Below are 22,043 nucleotides of genomic sequence, written 5' to 3'. Positions count from 1 at the left end.
TCTGTTTCTCGTGCGCTCTCTTTCTAGTGCGCTCTGTTTCCCATGCGCTCTGTTTCTCATGTGCTCTGTTTCTCATGCACTCTGTTTCTCGTGCGCTCTCTTTCTAGTGCGCTCTGTTTCCCGTGCGCTCTGTTTCCCGTGCGCTCTGTTTCCTGTGTGCTCTGTTTCCCATGCGCTCTGTTTCTCATGCGCTCTGTCTCCCATGCGCTCTGTTTCCCGTGCGCTGTGTTTCTCGTGCGCTGTGAATCCCGTACGCTCTGTTTCCCTTGCGCTCTGTTTCTCATGCGCTCTGTTTCTCATGTGCTCTGTTTCCCATGCGCTACGTTTCCCAGGCTGTCTGTTTCCCGTGCGCTGTTTCCCATGCGCTCTGTTTCTCCTGCGCTGTGTATCCCGTGCGCTCTGTTTCCCGTGCGCTCTGTTTCTTCTGCGCTCTGTTTCCCGTGTGCTCTGTATCCCGTGCGCTCTGTTTCCCGTGCGCTCTGTTTCTCATGCTCTCTGTTTCCCGTGCGCTCTAATTTCCGTGCGCTCTGTTTACCATACGCTCTGTTTCTCATGCGCTCTGCTTCCCGTGCGCTCTGTTTCCCATGCGCTCTGTTTCCTGTGCGCTCTGTTTCTCATGCGCTCTGTTTCTAGTGCGCTCTGTTTCCCATGCGCTCTGTTTCTCATGCGCCGTTTCTCATGCGCTCTGTTTCCCGTGCGTTCTGTTTCTCATGCGCTCTGTTTCTCGTGCGCTCTGTTTCTCGTGCGCTCTGTTTCTCGTGTGCTCGGTTTCCCGTGCGCTCTGATTTCCGTGAGCTCTGTTTCCCATGCGCTCTGTTTCCCGTGCGCTCTGTTTCCAATGCGCTCTGTTTCCCATGCGCTCTGTTTCCCGTGCGCTCTGTTTCTCGTGCGCTCTGTTTTCCGTGCGCTCTGTTTCCCATGCTCTCTGTTTCTCGTGCGCTCTGTTTCCCATGCTCCCTGTTTCCCGTGTGCACTGTTTCCCATGCGCTCTGTTTCTCGTGCTCTCTGTTTCCCATGCAATCTATTTCTCATGCGCTCTATTTCCCATGCGCTCTGTTTCCCGTGCGCTCTGTTTCTCGTGCGCTCTGTTTCCCATGCTCGCTGTTTCCCGTGTGCTCTGTTTCCCATGCGCTCTGTTTCTCATGCTCTCTGTTTCCCATGCGCTCTGTTTCCCGTGCGCTCTGTTTCCCATGCTCTCTGTTTCCCGTGCGCTCTGTTTCCTGTGCGGTCTGTTTCCCATGCGCTCTGTTTCCCGTGCGCTCTGTTTCCCATGCTCTCTGTTTCCCATGCAATCTGTTTCTCATGCGCTCTGTTTCCCATGCGCTCTGTTTCCCGTGCGCTCTGTTTCCCGTGCGCTCTGTTTCTCGTGCGCTCTGTTTCTCGTGCTCTCTGTTTCCCCTGCGCTCTGTTTCTCGTGTGCTCTGTTTCCCATGCTCTCTGTTTCCCATGTGCTCTGTTTCCCGTGCGCTACGTTTCCCAGGCTGTCTGTTTCCCGTGCGCTGTTTCCCATGCGCTCTGTTTCTCCTGCGCTGTGTTTCTCGTGTGCTTTGTTTCCCATGCTCTCTGTTTCCCATGTGCTCTGTTTCCCGTGCGCTACGTTTCCCAGGCTGTCTGTTTCCCGTGCGCTCTGTTTCTTCTGCGCTCTGTTTCCCGTGTGCTCTGTTTCTCGTGCTCTCTGTTTCCCCTGCGCTCTGTTTCTCGTGTGCTCTGTTTCCCATGCTCTCTGTTTCCCATGTGCTCTGTTTCCCGTGCGCTACGTTTCCCAGGCTGTCTGTTTCCCGTGCGCTCTGTTTCTTCTGCGCTCTGTTTCCCGTGTGCTCTGTTTCCCGTGCGCTCTGTTTCCCGTGCGCTCTGTTTCTCATGCTCTCTGTTTCCTGTGCGCTCTAATTTCCGTGCGCTCTGTTTACCATACGCTCTGTTTCTCATGCGCTCTGTTTCCCGTGCGCTCTGTTTCCCATGCGCTCTGTTTCCTGTGCGCTCTGTTTCTCATGCGCTCTGTTTCTAGTGCGCTCTGTTTCCCATGCGCTCTGTTTCTCATGCGCCGTTTCTCATGCGCTCTGTTTCCCGTGCGTTCTGTTTCTCATGCGCTCTGTTTCTCGTGCGCTCTGTTTCTCGTGTGCTCTGTTTCTCGTGTGCTCGGTTTCCCGTGCGCTCTGATTTCCGTGAGCTCTGTTTCCCGTGCGCTCTGTTTCCCATGCGCTCTGTTTCCCGTGCGCTCTGTTTCCCATGCGCTCTGTTTCCCATGCGCTCTGTTTCCCGTGCGCTCTGTTTCCCATGCGCTCTGTTTCCCGTGCGCTCTGTTTCTCGTGCGCTCTGTTTTCCGTGCGCTCTGTTTCCCATGCTCTCTGTTTCTCGTGCGCTCTGTTTCCCATGCTCCCTGTTTCCCGTGTGCACTGTTTCCCATGCGCTCTGTTTCTCGTGCTCTCTGTTTCCCATGCAATCTATTTCTCATGCGCTCTATTTCCCATGCGCTCTGTTTCCCGTGCGCTCTGTTTCTCGTGCGCTCTGTTTCCCATGCTCGCTGTTTCCCGTGTGCTCTGTTTCCCATGCGCTCTGTTTCTCATGCTCTCTGTTTCCCATGCGCTCTGTTTCCCGTGCGCTCTGTTTACCATACGCTCTGTTTCCCGTGCGCTCTGTTTCCTGTGCGCTCTGTTTCCCATGCGCTCTGTTTCCCGTGCGCTCTGTTTCCCATGCTCTCTGTTTCCCATGTAATCTGTTTCTCATGCGCTCTGTTTCCCATGCGCTCTGTTTCCCGTGCGCTCTGTTTCCCGTGCGCTCTGTTTCTCGTGCGCTCTGTTTCTCGTGCTCTCTGTTTCCCCTGCGCTCTGTTTCTCGTGTGCTCTGTTTCCCATGCTCTCTGTTTCCCATGTGCTCTGTTTCCCGTGCGCTCTGTTTCTCGTCCGCTCTGTTTCCCATGCTCTCTGTTTCCCGTGTGCTCTGTTTCCCATGCGCTCTGTTTCTCATGCGCTCTGTTTCTCATGCGCTCTGTTTCCCGTGCTCTCTGTTTCCCGTGCTCTCTGTTTCTCGTGCTCTCTGTTTCTCGTGCGCTCTGTTTCCCATGCACTCTGTTTCTCATGTGCTCTGTTTCTCATGCACTCTGTTTCTCGTGCGCTCTATTTCCTGTGTGCTCTGTTTCCCATGCGCTCTGTTTCTCATGCGCTCTGTCTCCCATGCGCTCTGTTTCCCGTGCGCTCTGTTTCTCGTGCGCTGTGAATCCCGTACGCTCTGTTTCCCTTGCGCTCTGTTTCTCATGCGCTCTGTTTCTCATGTGCTCTGTTTCCCATGCGCTACGTTTCCCAGGCTGTCTGTTTCCCGTGCGCTGTTTCCCATGCGCTCTGTTTCTCCTGCGCTGTGTATCCCGTGCGCTCTGTTTCCCGTGCGCTCTGTTTCTTCTGCGCTCTGTTTCCCGTGTGCTCTGTATCCCGTGCGCTCTGTTTCCCGTGCGCTCTGTTTCTCATGCTCTCTGTTTCCCATGCGCTCTAATTTCCGTGCGCTCTGTTTACCATACGCTCTGTTTCTCATGCGCTCTGTTTCCCGTGCGCTCTGTTTCCCATGCGCTCTGTTTCCTGTGCGCTCTGTTTCTCATGCACTCTGTTTCTAGTGCGCTCTGTTTCCCATGCGCTCTGTTTCTCATGCGCTGTTTCTCATGCGCTCTGTTTCCCGTGCGTTCTGTTTCTCATGCGCTCTGTTTCTCGTGCGCTCTGTTTCTCGTGCGCTCTGTTTCCCATGCGCTCTGTTTCCTGTGCGCTCTGTTTCTCATGCGCTCTGTTTCTAGTGCGCGCTGTTTCCTGTGCGCTCTGTTTCCCATGCGCTCTGTTTCTCATGCGCTGTTTCTCATGCGCTCTGTTTCCCGTGCGTTCTGGTTCTCATGCGCTGTTTCTCGTGCGCTCTGTTTCCCAAGCGCTCTGTTTCTCATGCGCTCTGTTTCCCATGCGCTCTGTTTCCCATGCGCTCTGTTTCTCATGCGCTCTGTTTCCCATGCGCTCTGTTTCTCGTGCACTCTGTTTTCCATGCGCTCTGTTTCCCGTGCGCTCTGTTTCTCCTGTGCTCTCTTTCCCGTGCGCTCTGTTTCTCGTGCACTCTGTTTCTCGTGTGCCCTGTTTCCCGTGCGCTCTGTTTCCCATGCTCTCTGTTTCCCATGCAATCTGTTTCTCATGCGCTCTGTTTCCCATGCGCTCTGTTTCCCGTGCGCTCTGTTTCTCGTGCGCTCTGTTTCTCATGCTCTCTGTTTCCCGTGTGCTCTGTTTCCCATGCGCTCTGTTTCTCGTGTTCTCTGTTTCCCGTCCGCTCTGTTTCTCGTGTGCTCTGTTTCCCGTGCTCTCTGTGTCCCATGTGCTCTGTTTCCCGTGCGCTCTGTTTCTCGTGCGCTCTGTTTCTCGTGCGCTCTGTTTCCCATGCTCTCTGTTTCCCGTGTGCTCTGTTTCCCATGCGCTCTGTTTCTCATGCGCTCTGTTTCTCATGCGCTCTGTTTCTCATGCACTCTGTTTCCCGTGTGCTCTGTTTCTCGTGCGCTCTGTTTCTCGTGCGCTCTGTTTCCCATGCACTCTGTTTCTCATGCGCTCTGTTTCTCATGCACTCTGTTTCCCGTGCGCGCTGTTTCTCATGCTCTCTGTTTCTCGTGCGCTCTATTTCCTGTGTGCTCTGTTTCTCATGCGCTCTGTTTCTCATGTGCTCTGTTTCTCATGCGCACTCTTTCCCGTGCTCTCTGTTTCCCATGCGCTCTGTTTCTCATGCGCTCTGTTTCCCGTGCGCTCTTTTTCCCATGTGCTCTGTTTCCCATGCGCTCTGTTTCCCAGGCGGTCTGTTTCCCGTGCGCTCTGTTTCCCATGTGCTCTGTTTCCCGTGCGCTCTGTTTCCCGTGCGCTCTGTTTTCCGTGCGCTCTGTTTCCCGTGCTCTCTGTTTCCCATGCGCTCTGTTTCCCATGCGCTCTGTTTCCCATGCGCTCTGTTTCCCATGCGCTCTGTTTCTCATGCGCTCTGTTTCCCGTGCACTCTGTTTCCCGTACGCTCTGTTTCCCATACGCTCTGTTTCCCATGCGCTCTGTTTCCCGTGCGCTCTGTTTCCCGTGCGCTCTGTTTCCCATGCTCTCTGTTTCTCGTGCGCTCTATTTCCTGTGTGCTCTGTTTCCCATGCGCTCTGTTTCTCATGCGCTCTGTTTCCCATGCGCTCTGTTTCCCGTGCGCTCTGTTTCTCATGCGCTCTGTTTCTCATGCGCTCTGTTTCCCATGCGCTCTGTTTCCTGTGCGCTCTGTTTCTCATGCGCTCTGTTTCTAGTGCGCTCTGTTTCCTGTGCGCTCTGTTTCCCATGCGCTCTGTTTCTTATGCGCTGTTTCTCATGCGCTCTGTTTCCCGTGCGTTCTGGTTCTCATGCGCTGTTTCTCGTGCGCTCTGTTTCTCGTGCGCTCTGTTTCCCAAGCGCTCTGTTTCTCATGCGCTCTGTTTCCCATGCGCTCTGTTTCCCATGCGCTCTGTTTCTCATGTGCTCTGTTTCCCATGCGCTCTGTTTCCCGTGCACTCTGTTTTCCATGCGCTCTGTTTTCCATGCGCTCTGTTTCCCGTGCGCTCTGTTTCTCCTGTGCTCTGTTTCCCGTGCGCTCTGTTTCTCGTGCACTCTGTTTCTCGTGTGCTCTGTTTCTCGTGTGCTCTGTTTCCCATGCTCTCTGTTCCCCATGTGCTCTGTTTCCCGTGCGCTCTGTTTCCCGTGCGCTCTGTTTCTCGTGCGCTCTGTTTCCCATGCTCTCTGTTTCCAGTGTGCTCTGTTTCCAATGCGCTCTGTTCCTCATGCGCTCTGTTTCTCATGCGCTCTGTTTCTCATGCACTCTGTTTCCCGTGTGCTCTGTTTCTCGTGCGCTCTGTTTCTCGTGCGCTCTGTTTCCCATGCACTCTGTTTCTCATGCGCTCTGTTTCTCATGCACTGTTTCCCGTGCGCGCTGTTTCTCATGCTCTCTGTTTCTTGTGCGCTCTATTTCCTGTGTGCTCTGTTTCTCATGCGCTCTGTTTCTCATGTGCTCTGTTTCTCATGCGCACTCTTTCCCGTGCGCTCTGTTTCCCGTGCTCTCTGTTTCCCATGTGCTCTGTTTCCCGTGCGCTCTGTTTCTCGTGCGCTCTGTTTCCCGTGCGCTCTGTTTCCCATGTGCTCTGTTTCCCATGCACTCTGTTTCCCAGGCGGTCTGTTCCCGTGCGCTCTGTTTCCCATGTGCTCTGTTTCCCGTGCGCTGTTTCCCGTGCGCTCTGTTTCCCGTGTGCTCTGTTTCCCATGCGCTCTGTTTCCCATGCGCTCTGTTTCTCATGCGCTCTGTTTCCCATGCGCTCTGTTTCTCATGCGCTCTGTTTCCCGTGCACTCTGTTTCCCGTACGCTCTGTTTCCCGTACGCTCTGTTTCCCATGCGCTCTGTTTCCCGTGCGCTCTGTTTCCCGTGCGCTCTGTTTCTCATGCTCTCTGTTTCTCGTGCGCTCTATTTCCTGTGTGCTCTGTTTCCCATGCGCTCTGTTTCTCATGCACTGTTTCCCATGCGCTCTGTTTCCCGTGCGCTCTGTTTCTCATGCGCTCTGTTTCTCATGCGCTCTGTTTCCCATTCGCTCTGTTTCTCGTGCGCTCTGTTTCTCGTGCGCTCTGTTTCTCATGCGCCCTGTTTCCCATATGCTCTGTTTCTCATGCACTCTGTTTCTCGTGCGCTCTGTTTCTAGTGCGCTCTGTTTCCCATGCGCTCTGTTTCTCATGTGCTCTGTTTCCCGTGCGCTCTGTTTCTCATGCACTCTGTTTCTCGTGCGCTCTATTTCCTGTGTGCTCTGTTTCCCATGCGCTCTGTTTCTCATGCGCTCTGTCTCCCATGCGCTCTGTTTCCCGTGCGCTCTGTTTCTCGTGCGCTCTGTTTCCCTTGCGCTCTGTTTCCCTTGCGCTCTGTTTCTCATGCGCTCTGTTTCTCATGCGCTCTGTTTCCCGTGCGCTACGTTTCCCAGGCTGTCTGTTTCCCGTGCGCTGTTTCCCATGCGCTCTGTTTCTCCTGCGCTGTGTATCCCGTGCGCTCTGTTTCCCGTGCGCTCTGTTTCTTATGCGCTCTGTTTCCCGTGTGCTCTGTATCCCGTGCGCTCTGTTTCCCGTGCGCTCTGTTTCTCATGCTCTCTGTTTCCCGTGCGCTCTAATTTCCGTGCGCTCTGTTTACCATACGCTCTGTTTCTCATGCGCTCTGTTTCCCGTGCGCTCTGTTTCCCATGCGCTGTGTTTCCTGTGCGCTCTGTTTCTCATGCGCTCTGTTTCTAGTGCGCTCTGTTTCCCATGCGCTCTGTTTCCTGTGCGCTCTGTTTCTCGTGCGCTCTCTTTCTAGTGCGCTCTGTTTCCCATGCGCTCTGTTTCTCATGTGCTCTGTTTCTCATGCACTCTGTTTCTCGTGCGCTCTCTTTCTAGTGCGCTCTGTTTCCCATGCGCTCTGTTTCTCATGTGCTCTGTTTCCCATGCGCTCTGTTTCCTGTGTGCTCTGTTTCCCATGCGCTCTGTTTCCCATGCGCTCTGTTTCTCATGCGCTCTGTCTCCCATGCGCTCTGTTTCCCGTGCGCTGTGTTTCTCGTGCGCTGTGAATCCCGTACGCTCTGTTTCCCTTGCGCTCTGTTTCTCATGCGCTCTGTTTCTCATGTGCTCTGTTTCCCATGCGCTACGTTTCCCAGGCTGTCTGTTTCCCGTGCGCTGTTTCCCATGCGCTCTGTTTCTCCTGCGCTGTGTATCCCGTGCGCTCTGTTTCCCGTGCGCTCTGTTTCTTCTGCGCTCTGTTCCCCGTGTGCTCTGTATCCCGTGCGCTCTGTTTCCCGTGCGCTCTGTTTCTCATGCTCTCTGTTTCCCGTGCGCTCTAATTTCCGTGCGCTCTGTTTACCATACGCTCTGTTTCTCATGCGCTCTGTTTCCCGTGCGCTCTGTTTCCTATGCGCTCTGTTTCCTGTGCGCTCTGTTTCTCATGCGCTCTGTTTCCCATGCGCTCTGTTTCTCATGCGCCGTTTCTCATGCGCTCTGTTTCCCGTGCGTTCTGTTTCTCATGCGCTCTGTTTCTCGTGCGCTCTGTTTCTCGTGCGCTCTGTTTCTCGTGTGCTCGGTTTCCCGTGCGCTCTGATTTCCGTGAGCTCTGTTTCCCGTGCGCTCTGTTTCCCATGCGCTCTGTTTCCCGTGCGCTCTGTTTCCCATGCGCTCTGTTTCCCATGCGCTCTGTTTCCCGTGCGCTCTGTTTCTCGTGCGCTCTGTTTTCCGTGCGCTCTGTTTCCCATGCTCTCTGTTTCCCATGCGCTCTGTTTCTCATGCGCTCTGTTTCTCATGCGCTCTGTTTCTCATGCACTCTGTTTCCCGTGCTCTCTGTTTCTCGTGCTCTCTGTTTCTCGTGCGCTCTGTTTCCCATGCACTCTGTTTCTCATGCGCTCTGTTTCTCATGCACTCTGTTTCTCGTGCGCTCTATTTCCTGTGTGCTCTGTTTCCCATGCGCTCTGTTTCTCATGCGCTCTGTCTCCCATGCGCTCTGTTTCCCGTGCGCTCTGTTTCTCGTGCGCTGTGAATCCCGTACGCTCTGTTTCCCTTGCGCTCTGTTTCTCATGCGCTCTGTTTCTCATGTGCTCTGTTTCCCATGCGCTACGTTTCCCAGGCTGTCTGTTTCCCGTGCGCTGTTTCCCATGCGCTCTGTTTCTCCTGCGCTGTGTATCCCGTGCGCTCTGTTTCCCGTGCGCTCTGTTTCTTCTGCGCTCTGTTTCCCGTGTGCTCTGTATCCCGTGCGCTCTGTTTCCCGTGCGCTCTGTTTCTCATGCTCTCTGTTTCCCATGCGCTCTAATTTCCGTGCGCTCTGTTTACCATACGCTCTGTTTCTCATGCACTCTGTTTCTAGTGCGCTCTGTTTCCCATGCGCTCTGTTTCTCATGCGCTGTTTCTCATGCGCTCTGTTTCCCGTGCGTTCTGTTTCTCATGCGCTCTGTTTCTCGTGCGCTCTGTTTCTCGTGCGCTCTGTTTCCCATGCGCTCTGTTTCCTGTGCGCTCTGTTTCTCATGCGCTCTGTTTCTAGTGCGCGCTGTTTCCTGTGCGCTCTGTTTCCCATGCGCTCTGTTTCTCATGCGCTGTTTCTCATGCGCTCTGTTTCCCGTGCGTTCTGGTTCTCATGCGCTGTTTCTCGTGCGCTCTGTTTCTCATGCGCTCTGTTTCCCATGCGCTCTGTTTCCCATGCGCTCTGTTTCTCATGCGCTCTGTTTCCCATGCGCTCTGTTTCTCGTGCACTCTGTTTTCCATGCGCTCTGTTTCCCGTGCGCTGTGTTTCTCCTGTGCTCTCTTTCCCGTGCGCTCTGTTTCTCGTGCACTCTGTTTCTCGTGTGCCCTGTTTCCCGTGCGCTCTGTTTCCCATGCTCTCTGTTTCCCATGCAATCTGTTTCTCATGCGCTCTGTTTCCCATGCGCTCTGTTTCCCATGCGCTCTGTTTCCCGTGCGCTCTGTTTCTCGTGCGCTCTGTTTCTCATGCTCTCTGTTTCCCGTGTGCTCTGTTTCCCATGCGCTCTGTTTCTCGTGTTCTCTGTTTCCCGTCCGCTCTGTTTCTCGTGTGCTCTGTTTCCCGTGCTCTCTGTGTCCCATGTGCTCTGTTTCCCGTGCGCTCTGTTTCTCGTGCGCTCTGTTTCTCGTGCGCTCTGTTTCCCATGCTCTCTGTTTCCTGTGTGCTCTGTTTCTCATGCGCTCTGTTTCTCATGCGCTCTGTTTCTCATGCACCCTGTTTCCTGTGTGCTCTGTTTCTCGTGCGCTCTGTTTCTCGTGCGCTCTGTTTCCCATGCACTCTGTTTCTCATGCGCTCTGTTTCTCATGCACTCTGTTTCCCGTGCGCGCTGTTTCTCATGCTCTCTGTTTCTCATGCGCTCTATTTCCTGTGTGCTCTGTTTCTCATGCGCTCTGTTTCTCATGTGCTCTGTTTCTCATGCGCACTCTTTCCCGTGCTCTCTGTTTCCCATGCGCTCTGTTTCTCATGCGCTCTGTTTCCCGTGCGCTCTGTTTCCCATGTGCTCTGTTTCCCATGCGCTCTGTTTCCCAGGCGGTCTGTTTCCCGTGCGCTCTGTTTCCCATGTGCTCTGTTTCCCGTGCGCTCTGTTTCCCGTGCGCTCTGTTTCCCGTGCGCTCTGTTTCCCGTGCTCTCTGTTTCCCATGCGCTCTGTTTCCCATGCGCTCTGTTTCCCATGCGCTCTGTTTCCCATGCGCTCTGTTTCTCATGCGCTCTGTTTCCCGTGCACTCTGTTTCCCGTACGCTCTGTTTCCCATACGCTCTGTTTCCCATGCGCTCTGTTTCCCGTGCGCTCTGTTTCCCGTGCGCTCTGTTTCCCATGCTCTCTGTTTCTCGTGCGCTCTATTTCCTGTGTGCTCTGTTTCCCATGCGCTCTGTTTCTCATGCGCTCTGTTTCCCATGCGCTCTGTTTCCCGTGCGCTCTGTTTCTCATGCGCTCTGTTTCTCATGCGCTCTGTTTCCCATGCGCTCTGTTTCCTGTGCGCTCTGTTTCTCATGCGCTCTGTTTCTAGTGCGCTCTGTTTCCTGTGCGCTCTGTTTCCCATGCGCTCTGTTTCTTATGCGCTGTTTCTCATGCGCTCTGTTTCCCGTGCGTTCTGGTTCTCATGCGCTGTTTCTCGTGCGCTCTGTTTCTCGTGCGCTCTGTTTCCCAAGCGCTCTGTTTCTCATGCGCTCTGTTTCCCATGCGCTCTGTTTCCCATGCGCTCTGTTTCCCATGCGCTCTGTTTCCCATGCGCTCTGTTTCCCGTGCACTCTGTTTTCCATGCGCTCTGTTTTCCATGCGCTCTGTTTCCCGTGCGCTCTGTTTCTCCTGTGCTCTGTTTCCCGTGCGCTCTGTTTCTCGTGCACTCTGTTTCTCGTGTGCTCTGTTTCTCGTGTGCTCTGTTTCCCATGCTCTCTGTTTCCCGTGTGCTCTGTTTCCCATGCGCTCTGTTTCTCATGCGCTCTGTTTCTCATGCGCTCTGTTTCTCATGCACTCTGTTTCCCGTGTGCTCTGTTTCTCGTGCGCTCTGTTTCTCGTGCGCTCTGTTTCCCATGCACTCTGTTTCTCATGCGCTCTGTTTCTCATGCACTGTTTCCCGTGCGCGCTGTTTCTCATGCTCTCTGTTTCTTGTGCGCTCTATTTCCTGTGTGCTCTGTTTCTCATGCGCTCTGTTTCTCATGTGCTCTGTTTCTCATGCGCACTCTTTCCCGTGCGCTCTGTTTCCCGTGCTCTCTGTTTCCCATGTGCTCTGTTTCCCGTGCGCTCTGTTTCTCGTGCGCTCTGTTTCCCGTGCGATCTGTTTCCCATGTGCTCTGTTTCCCATGCACTCTGTTTCCCAGGCGGTCTGGTCCCGTGCGCTCTGTTTCCCATGTGCTCTGTTTCCCGTGCGCTGTTTCCCGTGCGCTCTGTTTCCCGTGTGCTCTGTTTCCCATGCGCTCTGTTTCCCATGCGCTCTGTTTCTCATGCGCTCTGTTTCCCATGCGCTCTGTTTCTCATGCGCTCTGTTTCCCGTGCACTCTGTTTCCCGTACGCTCTGTTTCCCATGCGCTCTGTTTCCCGTGCGCTCTGTTTCCCGTGCGCTCTGTTTCTCATGCTCTCTGTTTCTCGTGCGCTCTATTTCCTGTGTGCTCTGTTTCCCATGCGCTCTGTTTCTCATGCGCTGTTTCCCATGCGCTCTGTTTCCCGTGCGCTCTGTTTCTCATGCGCTCTGTTTCTCATGCGCTCTGTTTCCCATTCGCTCTGTTTCTCGTGCGCTCTGTTTCTCGTGCGCTCTGTTTCTCATGCGCCCTGTTTCCCATATGCTCTGTTTCTCATGCACTCTGTTTCTCGTGCGCTCTGTTTCTAGTGCGCTCTGTTTCCCATGCGCTCTGTTTCTCATGTGCTCTGTTTCCCGTGCGCTCTGTTTCTCATGCACTCTGTTTCTCGTGCGCTCTATTTCCTGTGTGCTCTGTTTCCCATGCGCTCTGTTTCTCATGCGCTCTGTCTCCCATGCGCTCTGTTTCCCGTGCGCTCTGTTTCTCGTGCGCTGTGAATCCCGTACGCTCTGTTTCCCTTGCGCTCTGTTTCTCATGCGCTCTGTTTCTCATGCGCTCTGTTTCCCGTGCGCTACGTTTCCCAGGCTGTCTGTTTCCCGTGCGCTGTTTCCCATGCGCTCTGTTTCTCCTGCGCTGTGTATCCCGTGCGCTCTGTTTCCCGTGCGCTCTGTTTCTTATGCGCTCTGTTTCCCGTGTGCTCTGTATCCCGTGCGCTCTGTTTCCCGTGCGCTCTGTTTCTCATGCTCTCTGTTTCCCGTGCGCTCTAATTTCCGTGCGCTCTGTTTACCATACGCTCTGTTTCTCATGCGCTCTGTTTCCCGTGCGCTCTGTTTCCCATGCGCTCTGTTTCCTGTGCGCTCTGTTTCTCATGCGCTCTGTTTCTAGTGCGCTCTGTTTCCCATGCGCTCTGTTTCCTGTGCGCTCTGTTTCTCATGCGCTCTGTTTCTCGTGCGCTCTCTTTCTAGTGCGCTCTGTTTCCCATGCGCTCTGTTTCTCATGTGCTCTGTTTCTCATGCACTCTGTTTCTCGTGCGCTCTCTTTCTAGTGCGCTCTGTTTCCCATGCGCTCTGTTTCTCATGTGCTCTGTTTCCCGTGTGCTCTGTATCCCGTGCGCTCTGTTTCCCGTGCGCTCTGTTTCTCATGCTCTCTGTTTCCCGTGCGCTCTAATTTCCGTGCGCTCTGTTTACCATACGCTCTGTTTCTCATGCGCTCTGTTTCCCGTGCGCTCTGTTTCCCGTGCGCTCTGTTTCCCGTGCGCTCTGTTTCCTGTGCGCTCTGTTTCTCATGCGCTCTGTTTCTAGTGCGCTCTGTTTCCCATGCGCTCTGTTTCTCATGCGCTCTGTTTCCCGTGCGTTCTGTTTCTCATGCGCTCTGTTTCTCGTGCGCTCTGTTTCTCGTGCGCTCTGTTTCTCGTGTGCTCGGTTTCCCGTGCGCTCTGATTTCCGTGAGCTCTGTTTCCCGTGCGCTCTGTTTCCCATGCGCTCTGTTTCCCGTGCGCTCTGTTTCCCATGCGCTCTGTTTCCCATGCGCTCTGTTTCCCGTGCGCTCTGTTTCTCGTGCGCTCTGTTTTCCGTGCGCTCTGTTTCCCATGCTCTCTGTTTCCCATGCGCTCTGTTTCTCATGCGCTCTGTTTCTCATGCGCTCTGTTTCTCATGCACTCTGTTTCCCGTGCTCTCTGTTTCTCGTGCTCTCTGTTTCTCGTGCGCTCTGTTTCCCATGCACTCTGTTTCTCATGCGCTCTGTTTCTCATGCACTCTGTTTCTCGTGCGCTCTATTTCCTGTGTGCTCTGTTTCCCATGCGCTCTGTTTCTCATGCGCTCTGTCTCCCATGCGCTCTGTTTCCCGTGCGCTCTGTTTCTCATGCGCTGTGAATCCCGTACGCTCTGTTTCCCTTGCGCTCTGTTTCTCATGCGCTCTGTTTCTCATGTGCTCTGTTTCCCATGCGCTACGTTTCCCAGGCTGTCTGTTTCCCGTGCGCTGTTTCCCATGCGCTCTGTTTCTCCTGCGCTGTGTATCCCGTGCGCTCTGTTTCCCGTGCGCTCTGTTTCTTCTGCGCTCTGTTTCCCGTGTGCTCTGTATCCCGTGCGCTCTGTTTCCCGTGCGCTCTGTTTCTCATGCTCTCTGTTTCCCATGCGCTCTAATTTCCGTGCGCTCTGTTTACCATACGCTCTGTTTCTCATGCGCTCTGTTTCCCGTGCGCTCTGTTTCCCATGCGCTCTGTTTCCTGTGCGCTCTGTTTCTCATGCACTCTGTTTCTAGTGCGCTCTGTTTCCCATGCGCTCTGTTTCTCATGCGCTGTTTCTCATGCGCTCTGTTTCCCGTGCGTTCTGTTTCTCATGCGCTCTGTTTCTCGTGCGCTCTGTTTCTCGTGCGCTCTGTTTCCCATGCGCTCTGTTTCCTGTGCGCTCTGTTTCTCATGCGCTCTGTTTCTAGTGCGCGCTGTTTCCTGTGCGCTCTGTTTCCCATGCGCTCTGTTTCTCATGCGCTGTTTCTCATGCGCTCTGTTTCCCGTGCGTTCTGGTTCTCATGCGCTGTTTCTTGTGCGCTCTGTTTCCCAAGCGCTCTGTTTCTCATGCGCTCTGTTTCCCATGCGCTCTGTTTCCCATGCGCTCTGTTTCTCATGCGCTCTGTTTCCCATGCGCTCTGTTTCTCGTGCACTCTGTTTTCCATGCGCTCTGTTTCCCGTGCGCTCTGTTTCTCCTGTGCTCTCTTTCCCGTGCGCTCTGTTTCTCGTGCACTCTGTTTCTCGTGTGCCCTGTTTCCCGTGCGCTCTGTTTCCCATGCTCTCTGTTTCCCATGCAATCTGTTTCTCATGCGCTCTGTTTCCCATGCGCTCTGTTTCCCGTGCGCTCTGTTTCTCGTGCGCTCTGTTTCTCATGCTCTCTGTTTCCCGTGTGCTCTGTTTCCCATGCGCTCTGTTTCTCGTGTTCTCTGTTTCCCGTCCGCTCTGTTTCTCGTGTGCTCTGTTTCCCGTGCTCTCTGTGTCCCATGTGCTCTGTTTCCCGTGCGCTCTGTTTCTCGTGCGCTCTGTTTCTCGTGCGCTCTGTTTCCCATGCTCTCTGTTTCCCGTGTGCTCTGTTTCTCATGCGCTCTGTTTCTCATGCGCTCTGTTTCTCATGCACTCTGTTTCCTGTGTGCTCTGTTTCTCGTGCGCTCTGTTTCTCGTGCGCTCTGTTTCCCATGCACTCTGTTTCTCATGCGCTCTGTTTCTCATGCACTCTGTTTCCCGTGCGCGCTGTTTCTCATGCTCTCTGTTTCTCGTGCGCTCTATTTCCTGTGTGCTCTGTTTCTCATGCGCTCTGTTTCTCATGTGCTCTGTTTCTCATGCGCACTCTTTCCCGTGCTCTCTGTTTCCCATGCGCTCTGTTTCTCATGCGCTCTGTTTCCCGTGCGCTCTGTTTCCCATGTGCTCTGTTTCCCATGCGCTCTGTTTCCCAGGCGGTCTGTTTCCCGTGCGCTCTGTTTCCCATGTGCTCTGTTTCCCGTGCGCTCTGTTTCCCGTGCACTCTGTTTCCCGTGCGCTCTGTTTCCCGTGCTCTCTGTTTCCCATGCGCTCTGTTTCCCATGCGCTCTGTTTCCCATGCGCTCTGTTTCCCATGCGCTCTGTTTCTCATGCGCTCTGTTTCCCGTGCACTCTGTTTCCCGTACGCTCTGTTTCCCATACGCTCTGTTTCCCATGCGCTCTGTTTCCCGTGCGCTCTGTTTCCCGTGCGCTCTGTTTCCCATGCTCTCTGTTTCTCGTGCGCTCTATTTCCTGTGTGCTCTGTTTCCCATGCGCTCTGTTTCTCATGCGCTCTGTTTCCCATGCGCTCTGTTTCCCGTGCGCTCTGTTTCTCATGCGCTCTGTTTCTCATGCGCTCTGTTTCCCACGCGCTCTGTTTCCTGTGCGCTCTGTTTCTCATGCGCTCTGTTTCTAGTGCGCTCTGTTTCCTGTGCGCTCTGTTTCCCATGCGCTCTGTTTCTTATGCGCTGTTTCTCATGCGCTCTGTTTCCCGTGCGTTCTGGTTCTCATGCGCTGTTTCTCGTGCGCTCTGTTTCTCGTGCGCTCTGTTTCCCAAGCGCTCTGTTTCTCATGCGCTCTGTTTCCCATGCGCTCTGTTTCCCATGCGCTCTGTTTCCCATGCGCTCTGTTTCCCATGCGCTCTGTTTCCCGTGCACTCTGTTTTCCATGCGCTCTGTTTTCCATGCGCTCTGTTTCCCGTGCGCTCTGTTTCTCCTGTGCTCTGTTTCCCGTGCGCTCTGTTTCTCGTGCACTCTGTTTCTCGTGTGCTCTGTTTCTCGTGTGCTCTGTTTCCCATGCTCTCTGTTCCCCATGTGCTCTGTTTCCCGTGCGCTCTGTTTCCCGTGCGCTCTGTTTCTCGTGCGCTCTGTTTCCCGTGCTCTCTGTTTCCCGTGTGCTCTGTTTCCCATGCGCTCTGTTTCTCATGCGCTCTGTTTCTCATGCGCTCTGTTTCTCATGCACTCTGTTTCCCGTGTGCTCTGTTTCTCGTGCGCTCTGTTTCTCGTGCGCTCTGTTTCCCATGCACTCTGTTTCTCATGCGCTCTGTTTCTCATGCACTGTTTCCCGTGCGCGCTGTTTCTCATGCTGTTTCTTGTGCGCTCTATTTCCTGTGTGCTCTGTTTCTCATGCGCTCTGTTTCTCATGTGCTCTGTTTCTCATGCGCACTCTTTCCCGTGCGCTCTGTTTCCCGTGCTCTCTGTTTCCCATGTGCTCTGTTTCCCGTGCGCTCTGTTTCTCGTGCGCTCTGTTTCCCGTGCGCTCTGTTTCCCATGTGCTCTGTTTCCCATGTGCTCTGTTTCCCATGCGGTCTGTTCCCGTGCGCTCTGTTTCCCATGTGCTCTGTTTCCCGTGCGCTGTTTCCCGTGCGCTCTGTTTCCCGTGTGCTCTGTTTCCCGTGTGCTCTGTTTCCCATGCGCTCTGTTTCCCATGCGCTCTGTTTCCCATGCGCTCTGTTTCTCATGCGCTCTGTTTCCCGTGCACTCTGTTTCCCGTACGCTCTGTTTCCCGTACGCTCTGTTTCCCATGCGCTCTGTTTCCCGTGCGCTCTGTTTCCCGTGCGCTCTGTTTCTCATGCTCTCTGTTTCTCGTGCGCTCTATTTCCTGTGTGCTCTGTTTCCCATGCGCTCTGTTTCTCATGCGCTGTTTCCCATGCGCTCTGTTTCCCGTGCGCTCTGTTTCCCATGCGCTCTGTTTCTCATGCGCTCTGTTTCCCGTGCACTCTGTTTCCCGTACGCTCTGTTTCCCATACGCTCTGTTTCCCATGCGCTCTGTTTCCCGTGCGCTCTGTTTCCCGTGCGCTCTGTTTCCCATGCTCTATGTTTCTCGTGCGCTCTATTTCCTGTGTGCTCTGTTTCCCATGCGCTCTGTTTCTCATGCGCTCTGTTTCCCATGCGCTCTGTTTCCCGTGCGCTCTGTTTCTCATGCGCTCTGTTTCTCATGCGCTCTGTTTCCCATGCGCTCTGTTTCCTGTGCGCTCTGTTTCCCATGCGCTCTGTTTCTTATGCGCTGTTTCTCATGCGCTCTGTTTCCCGTGCGTTCTGGTTCTCATGCGCTGTTTCTCGTGCGCTCTGTTTCTCGTGCGCTCTGTTTCCCAAGCGCTCTGTTTCTCATGCGCTCTGTTTCCCATGCGCTCTGTTTCCCATGCGCTCTGTTTCCCATGCGCTCTGTTTCCCATGCGCTCTGTTTCCCGTGCACTCTGTTTTCCATGCGCTCTGTTTTCCATGCGCTCTGTTTCCCGTGCGCTCTGTTTCTCCTGTGCTCTGTTTCCCGTGCGCTCTGTTTCTCGTGCACTCTGTTTCTCGTGTGCTCTGTTTCTCGTGTGCTCTGTTTCCCATGCTCTCTGTTCCCCATGTGCTCTGTTTCCCGTGCGCTCTGTTTCCCGTGCGCTCTGTTTCTCGTGCGCTCTGTTTCCCGTGCTCTCTGTTTCCCGTGTGCTCTGTTTCCCATGCGCTCTGTTTCTCATGCGCTCTGTTTCTCATGCGCTCTGTTTCTCATGCACTCTGTTTCCCGTGTGCTCTGTTTCTCGTGCGCTCTGTTTCTCGTGCGCTCTGTTTCCCATGCACTCTGTTTCTCATGCGCTCTGTTTCTCATGCACTGTTTCCCGTGCGCGCTGTTTCTCATGCTGTTTCTTGTGCGCTCTATTTCCTGTGTGCTCTGTTTCTCATGCGCTCTGTTTCTCATGTGCTCTGTTTCTCATGCGCACTCTTTCCCGTGCGCTCTGTTTCCCGTGCTCTCTGTTTCCCATGTGCTCTGTTTCCCGTGCGCTCTGTTTCTCGTGCGCTCTGTTTCCCGTGCGCTCTGTTTCCCATGTGCTCTGTTTCCCATGCACTCTGTTTCCCAGGCGGTCTGTTCCCGTGCGCTCTGTTTCCCATGTGCTCTGTTTCCCGTGCGCTGTTTCCCGTGCGCTCTGTTTCCCGTGTGCTCTGTTTCCCATGCGCTCTGTTTCCCATGCGCTCTGTTTCTCATGCGCTCTGTTTCCCATGCGCTCTGTTTCTCATGCGCTCTGTTTCCCGTGCACTCTGTTTCCCGTACGCTCTGTTTCCCGTACGCTCTGTTTCCCATGCGCTCTGTTTCCCGTGCGCTCTGTTTCCCGTGCGCTCTGTTTCTCATGCTCTCTGTTTCTCGTGCGCTCTATTTCCTGTGTGCTCTGTTTCCCATGCGCTCTGTTTCTCATGCGCTGTTTCCCATGCGCTCTGTTTCCCGTGCGCTCTGTTTCTCATGCGCTCTGTTTCTCATGCGCTCTGTTTCCCATTCGCTCTGTTTCTCGTGCGCTCTGTTTCTCGTGCGCTCTGTTTCTCATGCGCCCTGTTTCCCATATGCTCTGTTTCTCATGCACTCTGTTTCTCGTGCGCTCTGTTTCTAGTGCGCTCTGTTTCCCATGCGCTCTGTTTCTCATGTGCTCTGTTTCCCGTGCGCTCTGTTTCTCATGCACTCTGTTTCTCGTGCGCTCTATTTCCTGTGTGCTCTGTTTCCCATGCGCTCTGTTTCTCATGCGCTCTGTCTCCCATGCGCTCTGTTTCCCGTGCGCTCTGTTTCTCGTGCGCTGTGAATCCCGTACGCTCTGTTTCCCTTGCGCTCTGTTTCTCATGCGCTCTGTTTCTCATGCGCTCTGTTTCCCGTGCGCTACGTTTCCCAGGCTGTCTGTTTCCCGTGCGCTGTTTCCCATGCGCTCTGTTTCTCCTGCGCTGTGTATCCCGTGCGCTCTGTTTCCCGTGCGCTCTGTTTCTTATGCGCTCTGTTTCCCGTGTGCTCTGTATCCCGTGCGCTCTGTTTCCCGTGCGCTCTGTTTCTCATGCTCTCTGTTTCCCGTGCGCTCTAATTTCCGTGCGCTCTGTTTACCATACGCTCTGTTTCTCATGCGCTCTGTTTCCCGTGCGCTCTGTTTCCCATGCGCTCTGTTTCCTGTGCGCTCTGTTTCTCATGCGCTCTGTTTCTAGTGCGCTCTGTTTCCCATGCGCTCTGTTTCCTGTGCGCTCTGTTTCTCATGCGCTCTGTTTCTCGTGCGCTCTCTTTCTAGTGCGCTCTGTTTCCCATGCGCTCTGTTTCTCATGTGCTCTGTTTCTCATGCACTCTGTTTCTCGTGCGCTCTCTTTCTAGTGCGCTCTGTTTCCCATGCGCTCTGTTTCTCATGTGCTCTGTTTCCCGTGTGCTCTGTATCCCGTGCGCTCTGTTTCCCGTGCGCTCTGTTTCTCATGCTCTCTGTTTCCCGTGCGCTCTAATTTCCGTGCGCTCTGTTTACCATACGCTCTGTTTCTCATGCGCTCTGTTTCCCGTGCGCTCTGTTTCCCATGCGCTCTGTTTCCTGTGCGCTCTGTTTCCTGTGCGCTCTGTTTCTCATGCGCTCTCTTTCTAGTGCGCTCTGTTTCCCATGCGCTCTGTTTCTCATGTGCTCTGTTTCTCATGCACTCTGTTTCTCGTGCGCTCTCTTTCTAGTGCGCTCTGTTTCCCATGCGCTCTGTTTCTCATGTGCTCTGTTTCCCGTGCGCTCTGTTTCCTGTGTGCTCTGTTTCCCATGCGCTCTGTTTCTCATGCGCTCTGTCTCCCATGCGCTCTGTTTCCCGTGCGCTGTGAATCCCGTACGCTCTGTTTCCCTTGCGCTCTGTTTCTCATGCGCTCTGTTTCTCATGTGCTCTGTTTCCCATGCGCTACGTTTCCCAGGCTGTCTGTTTCCCGTGCGCTGTTTCCCATGCGCTCTGTTTCTCCTGCGCTGTGTATCCCGTGCGCTCTGTTTCCCGTGCGCTCTTTTTCTTCTGCGCTCTGTTTCCCGTGTGCTCTGTATCCCGTGCGCTCTGTTTCCCGTGCGCTCTGTTTCTCATGCTCTCTGTTTCCCGTGCGCTCTAATTTCCGTGCGCTCTGTTTACCATACGCTCTGTTTCTCATGCGCTCTGTTTCCCGTGCGCTCTGTTTCCCATGCGCTCTGTTTCCTGTGCGCTCTGTTTCTCATGCGCTCTGTTTCTAGTGCGCTCTGTTTCCCATGCGCTCTGTTTCTCATGCGCCGTTTCTCATGCGCTCTGTTTCCCGTGCGTTCTGTTTCTCATGCGCTCTGTTTCTCGTGCGCTCTGTTTCTCGTGCGCTCTGTTTCTCGTGTGCTCGGTTTCCCGTGCGCTCTGATTTCCGTGAGCTCTGTTTCCCGTGCGCTCTGTTTCCCATGCGCTCTGTTTCCCGTGCGCTCTGTTTCCCATGCGCTCTGTTTCCCATGCGCTCTGTTTCCCGTGCGCCCTGTTTCTCGTGCGCTCTGTTTTCCGTGCGGTCTGTTTCCCATGCTCTCTGTTTCTCGTGCGCTCTGTTTCCCATGCTCCCTGTTTCCCGTGTGCACTGTTTCCCATGCGGTCTGTTTCTCGTGCTCTCTGTTTCCCATGCGCTCTGTTTCCCGTGCACTCTGTTTCCCATGCTCTCTGTTTCCCGTGCGCTCTGTTTCCTGTGCGCTCTGTTTCCCATGCGCTCTGTTTCCCGTGCGCTCTGTTTCCCATGCTCTCTGTTTCCCATGCAATCTGTTTCTCATGCGCTCTGTTTCCCATGCGCTCTGTTTCCCGTGCGCTCTGTTTCCCGTGCGCTCTGTTTCTCGTGCGCTCTGTTTCCCGTACGCTCTGTTTCCCGTACGCTCTGTTTCCCATGCGCTCTGTTTCCCGTGCGCTCTGTTTCTCATGCTCTCTGTTTCTCGTGCGCTCTATTTCCTGTGTGCTCTGTTTCCCATGCGCTCTGTTTCTCATGCGCTGTTTCCCATGCGCTCTGTTTCCCGTGCGCTCTGTTTCTCATGCGCTCTGTTTCTCATGCGCTCTGTTTCCCATTCGCTCTGTTTCTCATGCACTCTGTTTCTCGTGCGCTCTGTTTCTAGTGCGCTCTGTTTCCCATGCGCTCTGTTTCTCATGTGCTCTGTTTCCTGTGCGCTCTGTTTCTCATGCACTCTGTTTCTCGTGCGCTCTATTTCCTGTGTGCTCTGTTTCCCATGCGCTCTGTTTCTCATGCGCTCTGTCTCCCATGCGCTCTGTTTCCCGTGCGCTCTGTTTCTCGTGCGCTGTGAATCCCGTACGCTCTGTTTCCCTTGCGCTCTGTTTCTCATGCGCTCTGTTTCTCATGCGCTCTGTTTCTCATGCGCTCTGTTTCCTGTGCGCTACGTTTCCCAGGCTGTCTGTTTCCCGTGCGCTGTTTCCCATGCGCTCTGTTTCTCCTGCGCTGTGTATCCCGTGCGCTCTGTTTCCCGTGCGCTCTGTTTCTTATGCGCTCTGTTTCCCGTGTGCTCTGTATCCCGTGCGCTCTGTTTCCCGTGCGCTCTGTTTCTCATGCTCTCTGTTTCCCGTGCGCTCTAATTTCCGTGCGCTCTGTTTACCATACGCTCTGTTTCTCATGCGCTCTGTTTCCCGTGCGCTCTGTTTCCCATGCGCTCTGTTTCCTGTGCGCTCTGTTTCTCATGCGCTCTGTTTCTAGTGCGCTCTGTTTCCCATGCGCTCTGTTTCCTGTGCACTCTGTTTCTCATGCGCTCTGTTTCTCATGCGCTCTCTTTCTAGTGCGCTCTGTTTCCCATGCGCTCTGTTTCTCATGTGCTCTGTTTCTCATGCACTCTGTTTCTCGTGCGCTCTCTTTCTAGTGCGCTCTGTTTCCCATGCGCTCTGTTTCTCATGTGCTCTGTTTCCCGTGCGCTCTGTTTCCTGTGTGCTCTGTTTCCCATGCGCTCTGTTTCTCATGCGCTCTGTCTCCCATGCGCTCTGTTTCCCGTGCGCTGTGTTTCTCGTGCGCTGTGAATCCCGTACGCTCTGTTTCCCTTGCGCTCTGTTTCTCATGCGCTCTGTTTCTCATGTGCTCTGTTTCCCATGCGCTACGTTTCCCAGGCTGTCTGTTTCCCGTGCGCTGTTTCCCATGCGCTCTGTTTCTCCTGCGCTGTGTATCCCGTGCGCTCTGTTTCCCGTGCGCTCTGTTTCTTCTGCGCTCTGTTTCCCGTGTGCTCTGTATCCCGTGCGCTCTGTTTCCCGTGCGCTCTGTTTCTCATGCTCTCTGTTTCCCGTGCGCTCTAATTTCCGTGCGCTCT

The sequence above is a fragment of the Chiloscyllium plagiosum genome, unplaced genomic scaffold, assembly GCF_037043375.1.
Source record: "Chiloscyllium plagiosum isolate Xiang-an unplaced genomic scaffold, Cpla_swu_hap1 HiC_scaffold_43, whole genome shotgun sequence".
In the NCBI taxonomy this organism is placed as follows: domain Eukaryota; kingdom Metazoa; phylum Chordata; class Chondrichthyes; order Orectolobiformes; family Hemiscylliidae; genus Chiloscyllium; species Chiloscyllium plagiosum.
The sequence above is the reverse complement of the archived record's forward strand: the minus strand, read 5'-3'. Positions refer to the sequence as shown.